The sequence below is a fragment of the Manduca sexta genome, chromosome 23 (genome assembly GCF_014839805.1).
Source record: "Manduca sexta isolate Smith_Timp_Sample1 chromosome 23, JHU_Msex_v1.0, whole genome shotgun sequence".
NCBI classification, from domain to species: Eukaryota; Metazoa; Arthropoda; class Insecta; order Lepidoptera; family Sphingidae; genus Manduca; species Manduca sexta.
Window position 1 is genome coordinate 1,292,015 of NC_051137.1, and position 13,480 is coordinate 1,305,494.

The following is a 13,480-nucleotide window of genomic DNA, read 5'->3' on the forward strand; positions in this document are numbered from 1 at the left end:
TATATTATTTACTGTTCCACTGCTGGGCACGGGCCTCCTCTACTACTGAGAAGGATTAGGCCGTAGTCCACCACGCTGTAGTGCGGATTGGTAGACTGCACACACCTTCAAAATTCGTATAGAGAACTTCTCAGGTATGAAGGTTTCCTCACGATATTTCCCTTTAACGTTAAAGCAAGCGTAATTCACAAAGATTACACACATAAATTTAGAAAAGTCAAAGTAGAGGTGTGTGCCATTGGGTTTTGAACCTGCGTACATTTGTCTCGGCAGTCTGTTCCACAACTAACTAGGCTATCGCCGCTTTACAATATATAGAGGTCCGAATATACTGTTAACTAATTAAAGACGAATATACTCTATATTACAAAACACTGCATGACATGCGAGAGACATGGCATTTAAATGAGTAGTCAGCTATCAAACTTAACACCAGATGTATTAATGGCACTCCGGTATAATAAACAAAATAAACACAGCGGTCGCGAAATGTAGCCGTCAAGCACCGTAGTTTAAATACACCTGCATTTCTTCATGGCAGAGTATGGTAGAGTTTAGATGAGGCTCATGACGTAAAAGACAAGGTAAGCGAAGGTAACAATAGTGTTATTCTTTATTTTCGTATTTTTTATAAGTAATTTTCTGTAATGTATTTATTTATATAGCTTTATATTTTTATAAGGCTTGGGAAGTTTTAATATATTTTATTGTATAGTTTTGATGTGTTCCCTCTTGGTGGGTATAAATCTCCGCCATCTTTCCCATTTTAGCTCTTCAGCCCCGATGACACATACCTCTATGTTTTCTAAAATCATGTGTGTATTCTATTTGTCAATTATCGCTTGCTTTAACGGTGAAGGAAATCATCGTGACGAAACCTGCATGCCTTAGTAGTTCTCTATAAAAATTTGAGGGTATGTAGAGTCTACCAATCCGCACTAGGCTAGCGTGGTGGACTATAGCTCAATCCCTCTCAGTAGTAGAGGAGGCCACCAGCAGTGGGACAGTATATAATACAGGGCTGATATTATTATTACAGCGTATTACTAATCTAAAGATAAAAAGTGATTTTGCTGCACGCTGTAGATAAATATGTCAAAATAGCTAGTTTAGTGGCGGCCACAGTAAACTTAAGTGTGTCGCGTTCCGGGATTAGCCTGCCTATATCCGGTTTTACAGGTCGGCATAATTATATCGATTGGCGAGGTCTTCCGTCAGTTGACTCTATGTGATAACCACTTCGCTTACCATCAGGTGAAGTGCATTTGCAACTGCGACACAGTTATTCCTCTAACTACTGTAGTTAGCAACATATAATTGTACTCTATGGTATTGTTATGTTTTTGTTCCAAATAAATACATTTTTTTTTTGTTCCAAATTTTCCTGTGCCAGTATAAAAAAATCCTTAACATAACTTTGATAAGTTCGGATTTGTTTTGTTCCTTGCTGATTATTATGATTTATTATCATTATTTATTTAATAATAGGTTTTGGTAGCCTGTTCGTGCGGGTGAAACTCTTTTTTCGATATAAAAATAATATAATTTTGGACTTACATCTATCTGTGTACTAAATTCTATCTAAATCCATTTACCGGCTAGTGTTTATATTTAATCATACTATTTATTTAAAATATATAAAATTAATAAGATTGATATCTATTTTATATGAATAACATGTGAAAATCTTAGCGACCTTGGCGACTGATGGTCATGTAAAATCTTCTCTCACAGGAAGAAGCAATGGTTGGTCTATTGCTTTGGGTCTTTGTATAATAAAAAAAGTTTTAAGGATCCGTCATACGTACCCATTAAGCCCTAACCATTTTCTAGGGTAGGTAGAGTTGAAATACATTTATATCTTCTATATTAGACCACATGTGATAGTAGGTGAAGCTATTACCGTTTTACAGAAAACCCAATATTAATTTACTCAACCCGGGAATCGATCTAAACACCACGGCAGTTGTACCGCGTACACGCACAACTCTACTGAGGTAGTTCATTATGACCTTATTATGGAGTGAATTCTTCATAAGATCATATCGACGAGAAAAGCTAATTGACATAAACGACATTTTATTGCAACATTAAGTTTCATACATATTTAATATTAGATCTTTTGTCTGTTCTTTTTAAACTACTTAAATTTTTTCAAAATAAAATGTCGTTGACGTCAACCGTCGATGTAGGTTTTTTTTTGGCTTATTATTTAAGGCTCTTTTTTGACTCGATCAGTGGTATCAATTAAAAGCCGATATGCAAAATAAATCTCTAAAAAAATTGTATTCGAAGTACATTATGTTTTTAACCATCCTTCAAAGCGAAACAATAGAAAAGATTTGTAAAATCCAAGTCATAGTTTCGTTACAATACGAATAAAACAGTATACAATTTTCAAATAAACCTTCCTAAAAGAAGCTCAAAACACCCGTAGAACAATCTGCGAAGGTTCTGTAAGCGGGGGGTTACATTCGTCAAGCGGCCGGCGCTTCGTAAATCTTTGCAGAGGGCCGCGGGGAGGGCCGCTGCAGAGGGAGGGGGGGGACTCGCCACCCGTGGGGGGGATGGTTACGTAACATCCGGAAGTGCGGATTAGGAATCAATAGTGCGCCGTAATGATAGTTGTAATGTTATTGCGCTGTTCGCTGCGCCTGGACGATGGTTAAATTTATGGTATATCGAAACGGAATTAAGGCATTGAAGATATTTTTAGATTGTGTTAAGGTTCGTTCAGTATATTTATGTTTAGGTTTGTAAGCATTTTACTTTTCTTTGGCTTTGGCTTACTTGAGGTCCGTTCAGTATATTTACGTTTAAGTTAGTAAGTAAGATTTTTAAGTTGGTTATGGCTGTAAACTACAAATGCATATAGGTATTAAAGCTCATTGATAATATTTCTGTTAAAGTTTATAAGTAAGCTCTTTAGGTTGGTTCAGACAACGAATTAAAATTGAAATGAAACTATGATCCCCTCTGTTGACCATGAAGGCTGCAAAGTAATTAATACATTGCGAGGAAATGATTTAAAACACCACGATAAAATTCGTAATATACTTTACATTCGGCTAAACATAAGAAATCATTAAACAAATTAAGATATTAATGTATAGAGCTTCGAAAGTGAGATATTCATTATTCTTGTTTAGTATGAATGGGCTGACTGAAACGGTGAAGGAAAACATCGTGAGGAAACCTGCATACCTAAGAAATTCTCTATTAGAAATTTTCGAGGGTGTGTGAAGTCTACCAACCCGCACTAGGCCAGCGTGGTGGACTAAGGCCTATTCCCTCTCAGTAGTAGGGGAGGCCCGTGCCCAAAGTGGGACAGTATATAATACAGGGCTGATATTATTATTATTATATTATTATGGGCTGGTGCAATGGAAGTACCTAGTACCAGTGCCTTAAACAGGAATTATTGATTAGATGGTTGTACAACATGAAAAGACTGACTTGATCGAAGTACCATAGTACAACGATCTCACATGATTTTATCAAAGTATAGCTTCTCGTATGCAACTTGAATATATTTTATATCTGCCTGGATAGCGACCACTGTACACAAGATATTAAAACCCGCCATAGTGGCCCACGTCAGTGTGTCGCGTTTCGATAGCAGCCTGTGTGTATCCAGTTCCAACAGGCCGGCATAATTGTGTCGACTGTCGTGGGGTACTCGTCTCTTGTCGGTCGACATGCTATTGGACCCCTCTCTACTTACCATTAGGCATAGCGGGGTGCATGAATTAAAAAAAAAACTTCTTCTAATCTATAGTAATGTTGGTGACGCGTACAGTGCAATATCAAGCAGTGATTTGTGGCGTAAATGAGCGACTCTATCAAGGCTTTCATTATTTCATTTTAATTTTATAAATGTGTTATCAATAAAATATATTCAAAATGATTATATGGATAACACACAAATATGAAAGAACGATAAAAATATAATATGTAATTAATATTCCATAAGTATGTGTATAGTCATAGTTCATATAATGCTAATGTTAAAAAAAGCCATATGAGATTATTTAAGACCTGTAAGATTTAATTTAATTAATAATTTAGATCTGTGCCCACTTATCAATTTGCATGCCGTAAAAATGATGAAATCATGTAACGATGTTTCTTAAAAATAAATAAATAAATATCATATTTTTAAAATTATTTATTAATTTCCAGGTCTGAAAAAAAATAAATTGTTTTAAAAGGTCAAAAAATAATATTTTTTTAAATGATTTATTAATAGCCAGGTTTCAGAAAAGAATAATAAAAGAAGGTAGAAACTATTAATAAATTTATTTTGTTTTCTACCATCTCCCCTTTTGCACGTTTCAGGGATAGACAGAGGTTTGTCAGACTTATAATTCGCCATTTTTATTAAGCGACATTTGTTATCGGATCGGAAATTACGGATATTAAACCATGGGCTCTTATATCTTATTCGCGATTCCTGCGCATTACCGTGGATGAATCTGTGTTTCATAGAGCGATATATATGATAACAATGGTTACATGACATTTATTTTAAAGCCGGCCTTCTTAGTTGCTGTTAATTGCCACTCTTTAGTTCTGACAGTACGGTTGCAACAGATGCAACCAAGGCACCTAACTCACCAAGTGTGCTCCATCCCATGATGGGATTAGAGGCGAGTTTATTGACATATCGGCTACAAACTCTTTCAGGCATTCAATGAAGGTATACGCGTCAATGGAAGATGATTAAAATAATAGTAATCCATAAATCCTATAAATAAATGAGATCGTGGTGCACGCGCGAGGCGCAAGTGGCGGATAAGACGCCCCTCCGCCCGCTGTCGCCCCTTCGCCCCTTTCCGCCCCTCCGCCCCTCCGCCCCTCGCCCCCGGCGCGTCATCGCCGGCTCATCCGTCACCGGCGCTGCTGTTGTTGACAAATGTCTTCCTACAGACACTTCATTTGGGGACAAGAAGTAGAATATTTTTTAAACGACAGATTATTTTGTGATTACTTTTATTTTGTAATTGAATTGTAGAATATTTTTAATTAAAAGCTGAGGTTATCTTTAAGATTTTGTTTGATGTCATAATTTTTAAATTATTAAGATGTTTCTTTATTTGTTTTGTGTTGTATGGTGCATGGATAATATAGTTTCAATTATGTATTAAGAAAAGAATTATTATTAGTATTATTAATTGTAAATGTAAAGTATTCACATATGTTATTTGAAAAACACCGGTATCCACACATATTTGTCAGATATTTCGACTCTACTGCGTAAAAACTTAATTTCTTCTAGTTGTATAAAATTGTAGGCGCCTAGTTTTAAATCTGTCTACTCTAGTGACGGCTAGACAACTGTACAGTCCGTCACATAAGTTGCTAAACAAATTTCAAATCACCTGTACACGTTAAGTTTATTCGTTTTTTTATTCTTTGTGCAAAGTAAATCCTTTTTATTATATTTCTGTGAAGAATTTGTTTTCGTAAGAACATAAAAAGTGTATAAGTGATTTGAGTTTCGAATTTGATCAGCTACTTATGTGGCCGACTGTACACTATAAAAACACGTAATTGTATATAATACAATAACAACTTAATTTCGGCAATCGGTTTTGTTTCGCGCTTTCAAATTAGAAATCGTATCGGAATTGCTTCTATTAAAATTTAATTGTACTGGATACTTAAAAAAAGCATACGTCATAAAAAAAACAAAACTCACTTCACGACTTTAATCTCGCTTAGACAGAGGCCCTCCACGAGATGGACCAACGACCTGGTGAGGGTCGCCGGAGTCCGATGGATGAGGGCAGCCCAGTACTGATCCCTATGGCGCTCAATGGGGGAGGCCTATGTCCAGCAGTGGACGATTCCCGGCTGAAATGATGATGATGAGGCAGAGGTGACACTAGGGCATCTATATTATGCTATGTTCGTTCCCATGATGAGGGAGCCTATCACTTTATATTACACAATTTCCTTCGAGTTGATACTGAGCAGAAAAACTCTATTACTTTTTCCGAATCGGGATTCAAAGTCGGGACCTCAGAGCGGTGGTCGTACTGCACAAGTAATACAATTACGCCACCAAGGCAGCCCTAACGAGGCAGTAATCTATAAACTTATGGTAATACATGATTTGACTTATGTGTTAAACATAAAAATCTATATCATCCAATCAAAAAGACTGGTCGGTGGCGTAGTTGTACCTCAGCACTCTGAGGTCCTGAGTTCGAATCTCAGACTGGGCAAAGTGATATTTCGGGTTTTTTTACTCAGTATCAGCCCAGAGTCTGGAATTTGTGCCCGATATGGCGATAGGCTCGCTCCCTATCACATCATGGGACGGAACACACTTGGCGAAAAGTGGGGGCCCGGTTGTCCCTTCCTGGATAAATGCGTGATGCGTGCGTTATAAAAATCCATTTAGAAGTATTGGATTTACCTATTTCTCAGAAATATCTCTAGAAACTTTCACATTAATAGTTGAATCTTTTTCCTCCTGCAACTTTTAGTTAGAGTTTAATGGGGAACGCAAAACCGTGTGTTTTTAGTTCCGCAAAAATCACAAAAGTTGTCTTATTCTATAACAATCATTTGCCGTCAGTTGAAATAAATAATTCTTTAACGTTTACGATATTAAAAAACACATATACACACGCCGTCTATCCATCAGAGTAAGCAGGAGTCAATGCATTTAATTTCACCAAGCCATATTTACCATAAACATGTCCCACACAAACCCATGCACTTGTCAAACTAGCAAAACGTATCAACCCGCACTCTATCATTTTGTTTCAAAGCGCCATTATCTGACCGCCTCCCCTAGCCTCCACATCATACGTGACTGCTCAGGGGGCGGTGTGACCCGTTATACTTTCTCGCCTCTGGAAACCGTTTCCACGAGGTAGGCTTGTGAATTTGTAGTGTATTTTTTTGCCAAGGCTGGAGAGCGTTCAGTTATTTGGTGTTGTTTTCGGGTTTCGGAATCCGCAGTCAATATTGGAGGAAACTTGCGAATGGATTACTGGAATCTGGCTTAGCGGTTGCAGGGTCCTGGAGAAAAGTTGGGAGGAGATAGCTGGGAAGGAAGTGTGGAGGAAGGAGAAGGGAACCTCTCAGGATGAGGGGAGGGGAGAAGACCAGGAATTGCTCGCGAGCCCTCATAAGCCTTGATGTGAATTGGCAACCACGAGGCATACACACTTAACTGTGTACTAGGACCGCGAGAAATTTCCTCCTGTGCGTGGACGTGCGTTCGGTGTGGACACCGTGCGCTCAGTTATTTGATTTTAAGTGATATCTGACGCGTATAAACCTTGATATTTAAAGAATAATGAATATACCGTTAACTTAAAATAAAAGACTATTATAGGAAAGTGTTGTTTATGAGCCGTATTAATAAATAAATCTCACCTTAGGATCTCAAGTAAACATTTAAGGTATTGAACTATTTAATGAACGGTGAAGGAAAACATCGTGAGGAAACCTGCATATCTGAGAAGTTCTCTATAGGAATTTCGAGGATGTGTGAATTCTACCAATCCGCACTAGGCCAGTGTGGTGGACTAAGGCCTAATCCCTCTCAGTAGTAGGGGAGACCCGTGCCCAACAGTGGGACTTTTTATAATACAGAGCTGATATTATTATAAATGAACAAAGCTTAAGGTGTCATTTAGGAGCCTGCTCTCCACAGAGTTGTTTAATAACACTCAGTTGTCAAAATCCGTCATACGTTGTGACTGAAAATATAATTTGAGATGCTAGTATCTGTTTACTAAACAGCGACTTTAAGATGTATATTTTAATTTGACAGTGTCTTAGTTGTTGTGTACTTCAGAGGAAACTGAGTCCGATTAATAAGACTCCATGTCTTGGAAAATCTTACTTACCAAATGAAACCCAACTGTAAAGGGCAGTGGTAATATCTCGGTAGAACCCACTCATACTGTAGGCATAGACGGTTGAATTGAATTCAATATTTTACCAATACGTATGTATTGAGTCATTACATTCAATAAAACTATAATGCCAAATACGAAAGAATAAAAACATAAATAGCGATTTGAAGTAAATTTGACTTTATAAAAGTCTGAGTTTCATTTTTTTATCACCATGTTTCGCTACGGGATCCCAGTGGTGGCTTTACTAGACATGACAGGAAGAAAAAGAAGTCCCCGATTTCGTTCAGGTAATATAAATTTGTAGGAAGGTGAGCTAAAAAAAGGTTCTCACGAGGACTTATAGTGCAAGCTTCCAGCCGTTGTCCGGGTCGAACAAACCCCCCCCTTGGCCCTAAAGCCTTGGACAACTGAGGTATGTTATTTTCGAATTTCCAATCACAAAACTCATACAGATTTTCGTGCCCCGGCCTGGAAACTGTATACTCTCATTTAGTTATATAGAAATGTCGATTGGACGATGATCTTTCCACTTGGTAAGGTCCTCGCAATTGATCTTGCACTGAAATACGGAAGAACCCGCATCCCACTAAGACCCTTTCGTTATGTTCAAGAATCCTTTGATATTGAAAAATTATTTTCATACAAAATATAAGGGATATTGTCTACTAAATCCAACGTTTTTAAAAACGCTACGTGTAATTTAAATAATTGTTGAAGTCACCGTAAAATTTTCTAAAAATATACGCATTCCAAATATTTTAAATAAAGAACCAACTTTTCCTGCCCATGCATTGCCTGGGCTGTCAAAAATTCCTTAAAAAGAATACACTATATTTCATGCCTATTAAAGTCACCCTCAAAGGGCTTCAGCCGCTTATCAGTTGACAGTCAGGGGATGGGCAAAAAACCAAATTATACCTATAATAATTGTTATCAACGGGTATTTAAACGATTTATCAGATATGATTCTGGGATATGACATGATGTCCTAAACGCAGTCTGCGTTTTTTTAATCGTTTTCGTCTCTCATACACCGGCGCCTTACATAGAAGTTTCCACTACGCATCGCTCAGTGGAAACCTTTTGATTTGAACTATTGTTCGCCGGGTGTGGGAGGTAGGAGGGCTCTCTAAGGGCAAACGTTATTTGTGTGGAGTGCGATCGACTTGCTTATTGATAGTATTGCTTTTGTTATGTGTTTTATACAATTGCTGTTGTATAGCAGTGGCAAGTTTTAAAGGTCTAGGGTTCGATTTTTATGTCGGATTAAGTGATAGGGTTTTTTGCTCACTATGGATTCTGGAATTCTGGCAAATGGTAATAGGTTCGTCTCCAATTTTCATGGAACTAAGTATAGCTGATAAAATTTGGGTGTGACACCACTATTTACCTCTAAGAGATTACGCGTGATGCTACGTTATTTTACATAACTGGAAGCTGGACAGTCAGTTTTAGGCTAGATTCTTGTAGAACAAATCGCTTCATCGGTTTTGTGGCAGCATATACCTAATAAGTCGTTGGGGAGTCCTGGGTATAATTCTTATATCTGGCGCCTTAGGTTTGTTAGGACTTGCCTGGGACAGGAGTCTCTATTGAGAATTAATTCACGCAGTCCGAATTATGAAAACTGTGCTAATATCTATGCAAACTATTTGAGAAGTTTTAATTCCGAATTTTAAATTTGGAATAGTATAGGGCTTGAATTATGAAAACTAAGCTAAAATCTATGCTAAAGGCTTGGAAACTGTGTTGTTGAATTTGAATTTGGAATGGAAGGTTGGTTTGACCGTGAGTTCTAAGTATAACGCTATGATGTTTTGCTTGTCAGAGGCCACAATCATAAGTTATGGTTAAGGAACGGGGTTAAGTGTTGAAAAATAACATCGGTCGTGATACGGTGGTGGTGTAAACAAACCGATTTGTCCACTTCACAGTAAACAACGGATGAGCACGCCGAGCGTTTTATTTGTTTACCCCACTTTCGCATAAATTACTTTTTTTTCACCGATCGTGTTTTGTTTCGCGATTAGTTTTTGTTCGGTTATTTGATGTGTACATTTTATCTATAAATTGGGAACAGAACTGTATTGTGCAGATGTGGTGAATAGATGTTGGATGACAAGGTCCATAATAATCATACGACCAGGGTGGAGTAAATCGGTCTCTTTCTACTCTCTGAAAGTAGGAAAATACTCAAGCATTATAATATTATTATCATAAACTTAGATAAATTAAAAAGTTAAAAAAACAAATAATTCTATATTTAAATTTTAAATTGTATTAAGTACTTCTTTGATTCGTTTTATCGAATATTGGAATTTAAAAGTTTAATTTTCATTAAAGAAAACAGTATTTGCGATTTGCATCACAAATCTGTGTAGGTAACTTAAAAAACTAAGCAAAAAATTATAAAAGCAATACTCGTCACGCAATGACCCATCCAATTATCAAATAAAATCCATCACAAATAGTTTGGATGTGGCGCGGCCGCGTGTCCGTTCGCCTCTCCGCCACCTTCCGCCCCCTCCGCCCGTCCGCCAACTCCGCCGTCCGCCCGTCCGCCCAACCGCCCCGGCTATATTTAGGCGGGGTGGCTCACTCACGCACCGGAAGTCGCGCGTTCAGCCTTACTTGTTTCGTGTTTGTATAGAAACACGAGATTTGTTGTCTATTTATTCACGATATTTTTGTTTCTGGAACGTGTTTTATGTTTAAGGAAATTGTTTTTCAATGGGTGGGTTTGGGGTGGATTTTTAATGTTGTATTGATAACTGATTTATTCGTCAATGCAATTATTAACTTTGGCAACGCGTGTATAATTTTTTTATATATATTTAAATGAAACATAACGTATAATTTTTAAGTTATTTAATTCTAATTAACAATAAATAGTTATATAAATAATGATAACGTAAGTAAACACACCAATATTCACACACACACACACAGGTCTAATCTCACATTAAGATACAAGGCTTGTATATTTCAACTACGTCTGACTTCCACTCCAACAGTTCTCAGACCCACACCAAATATTTGCGGATCATAATAACATTTGTCCGAGGAGCGAACTGTAGTCTTGCGTTTTGAAGTCAGCTGATTACTTTCCGAACTCTGTCATTGGCCATACAAGAAAATACAGAAGTGAGGAATAATATGATTACAATGACGATCTTATTGGATGTAGGTTTCTCATATGTGAGAGTCCGCCTGAGTAGGTACCACTGCATATATATATTTGCTGCTAAGCAACAGTGTAGTCACTGTTGTGTTCCGGTTTGAAGGACATTGTAGCCAGTGTAACTACTGGACATAATAAGACTTAACATCTCATATCTCAGGATAACCAGCGCAGCAGAATACCAAACAATATTTTGTAATTTAAGAATGGTGTTCCTGCTGTTTATGGGCGGTCGTATCGCTTACCAACAGGCGAACGGCAAGCTCATTTCGTCATTCAAAGCAATAAAGAAGAAAAACGATGATCATGAGTTAATCCTTGTGGTAAAGTGAACATGCGGAAACCTACACATTTATTACAACTAGCTTTAATAACACAAAATCCCTTCCCATTCATACGTACCATTAATATCTTAAGCAAGTTCTCAGAAGTAATGAAGTAATCACTACGATATGTGCGAAGGCCCACGTATGACTCAGATGTGATTCAGTTCACTTTCGGCGCCTCAGGGTTTTACCAATATACCCAGTAATGGCCATTTTACATATATTTTTGGTAACTTTTAACACTACATAAACACTTCTCACATTTGTCGCATCTTTCGTTGCATACTTCATCTATACTATTATATAAAGCTGAAGAGTTTGTTTGTTTGTTTGTTTGTTTGTTTGTTTGTTTGAACGCGCTAATCTTAGGAACTACTGGTCCAAACTGAAAAATTCTTTTTGCGTTGGATAGCCCTATGTTCGTGGAGTGCTATAGGCTATATATCATCACGCTATACCCAATAGGAGCGGAGCAGTAATCAGGAACTATCGGTCCGAACTGAAAAATTCTTTTTGCGTTGGATAGCCCTTTGTTCGTGGAGTGCTATAGGCTATATATCATCACGCTATACCCAATAGGAGCGGAGCAGTAACGGCTAATCTCAGAAACTAGGAGTTTGAACTGAATAATTATTTTTGTGTTGGATAGCCCTTTGTTCCTGGAATGCTATAGGCTATATATATCATCACGCTATGCCCAATAGGAGCGGAGCAGTAATCGCTAATCTCAGGAACTACCGGTTCGAACTGAAAAATATTTTTGTGTTGGATAGCCCTTTGTTCCTGGAGTGCTATAGGTTATATATCGTCACGCTATGACCAATAGGAGCGGAGCAGTAATGAAACATGATGCAAAAACGGGGACAATTTATTAGTTTTGAGAGCTTCTGTTGCGTGGGCTGCGTAAACGGTTAAAGTTATGCCACAATAATGTATGACGGGATTGTTCCTCTTAAAAGTTCTACAAAAATATATCATAAAACAAAGTCCCCGCTGCATCGGTCTGCCCGAACGTGTTAAACTTAAAACTACCCAACGTATTAGGATAAAATTTGGTATGGAGACAGTTTGAGACCCTGGGAAGAACATAGGCTCCGGGAAAATATATAGCGTGACTTTTATAACGGAAAACTTTAGCCCGAAAACTTTATAACGCGGGCGGAGCCGCGGGCAAAAGCTAGTTTTTGATATGGGGGGAGGGCGGGTCTTCCTACGGTGCTTTGGGCTGCCCATAATGCGCTGTAAGGACAAACGGAGGAAGGGAGAGGGTCTTCCTAAGGTGCTTGAGTTGGCCATAATGCGCTGAAGAGCCATAGCGGAGTTTTATGCGCACGATTCGAGAAGTGCTAGAACCAGGGTATAATTCGCTACATACACCTGGATTGATACTACAGTCTTATAGGAAATCGATGACTGCGGCGTCACTGCGTTTAGTAAAGTGAGATTCTCGAAGATAGAATGCATTTCCTCAAACTTCATTATTTTCTTTTGGTGAAATAAAAGAGAATGGTTACGTAAAGTTCTAAAAGTCTTATTTAAAAATAAAAACGATTTAATCAGGTATGAAAACCGGAATAATACTAATGTGAACGAACTCTTGGTCGTCTTAATTGCGCGTAATTATTTTAAGTAAAAGCAGAACGCATGTTGTAATGAGTTGACTTTATCGTCACGGCTTACATCACTTGCAAAGCTACCACGGTAATACTTTTACATCGAGACATAAGGATGTTAAGAATTACGGGTTATTTTAACTCTAGATTTGAAGTCTCGTATTGTCGAGTTGCGGGCGTTGATTTTCAACACAAATTGCAATTATTATGCATTATCGGAAAAAATAACTCCGGTAATTCTGTCGCATCTGTAAGACATTATATATACTTACAGGATATTTAGACTACACTAAAAATACGGCCCAGGCAGTACCCTGGTACCGAAATCTTCCAATTAACATGAATGTAAGGCGCAATTTCAAGTAAATTAGTGTACGGCTATTTGATTATTCGTGTAATTGGGGACCGGCGTCACGCACCGGCGTGCGGCGCTGCGATTAGGAAGTGCATTGGGGTTAAATTTTAGAGTATATCATC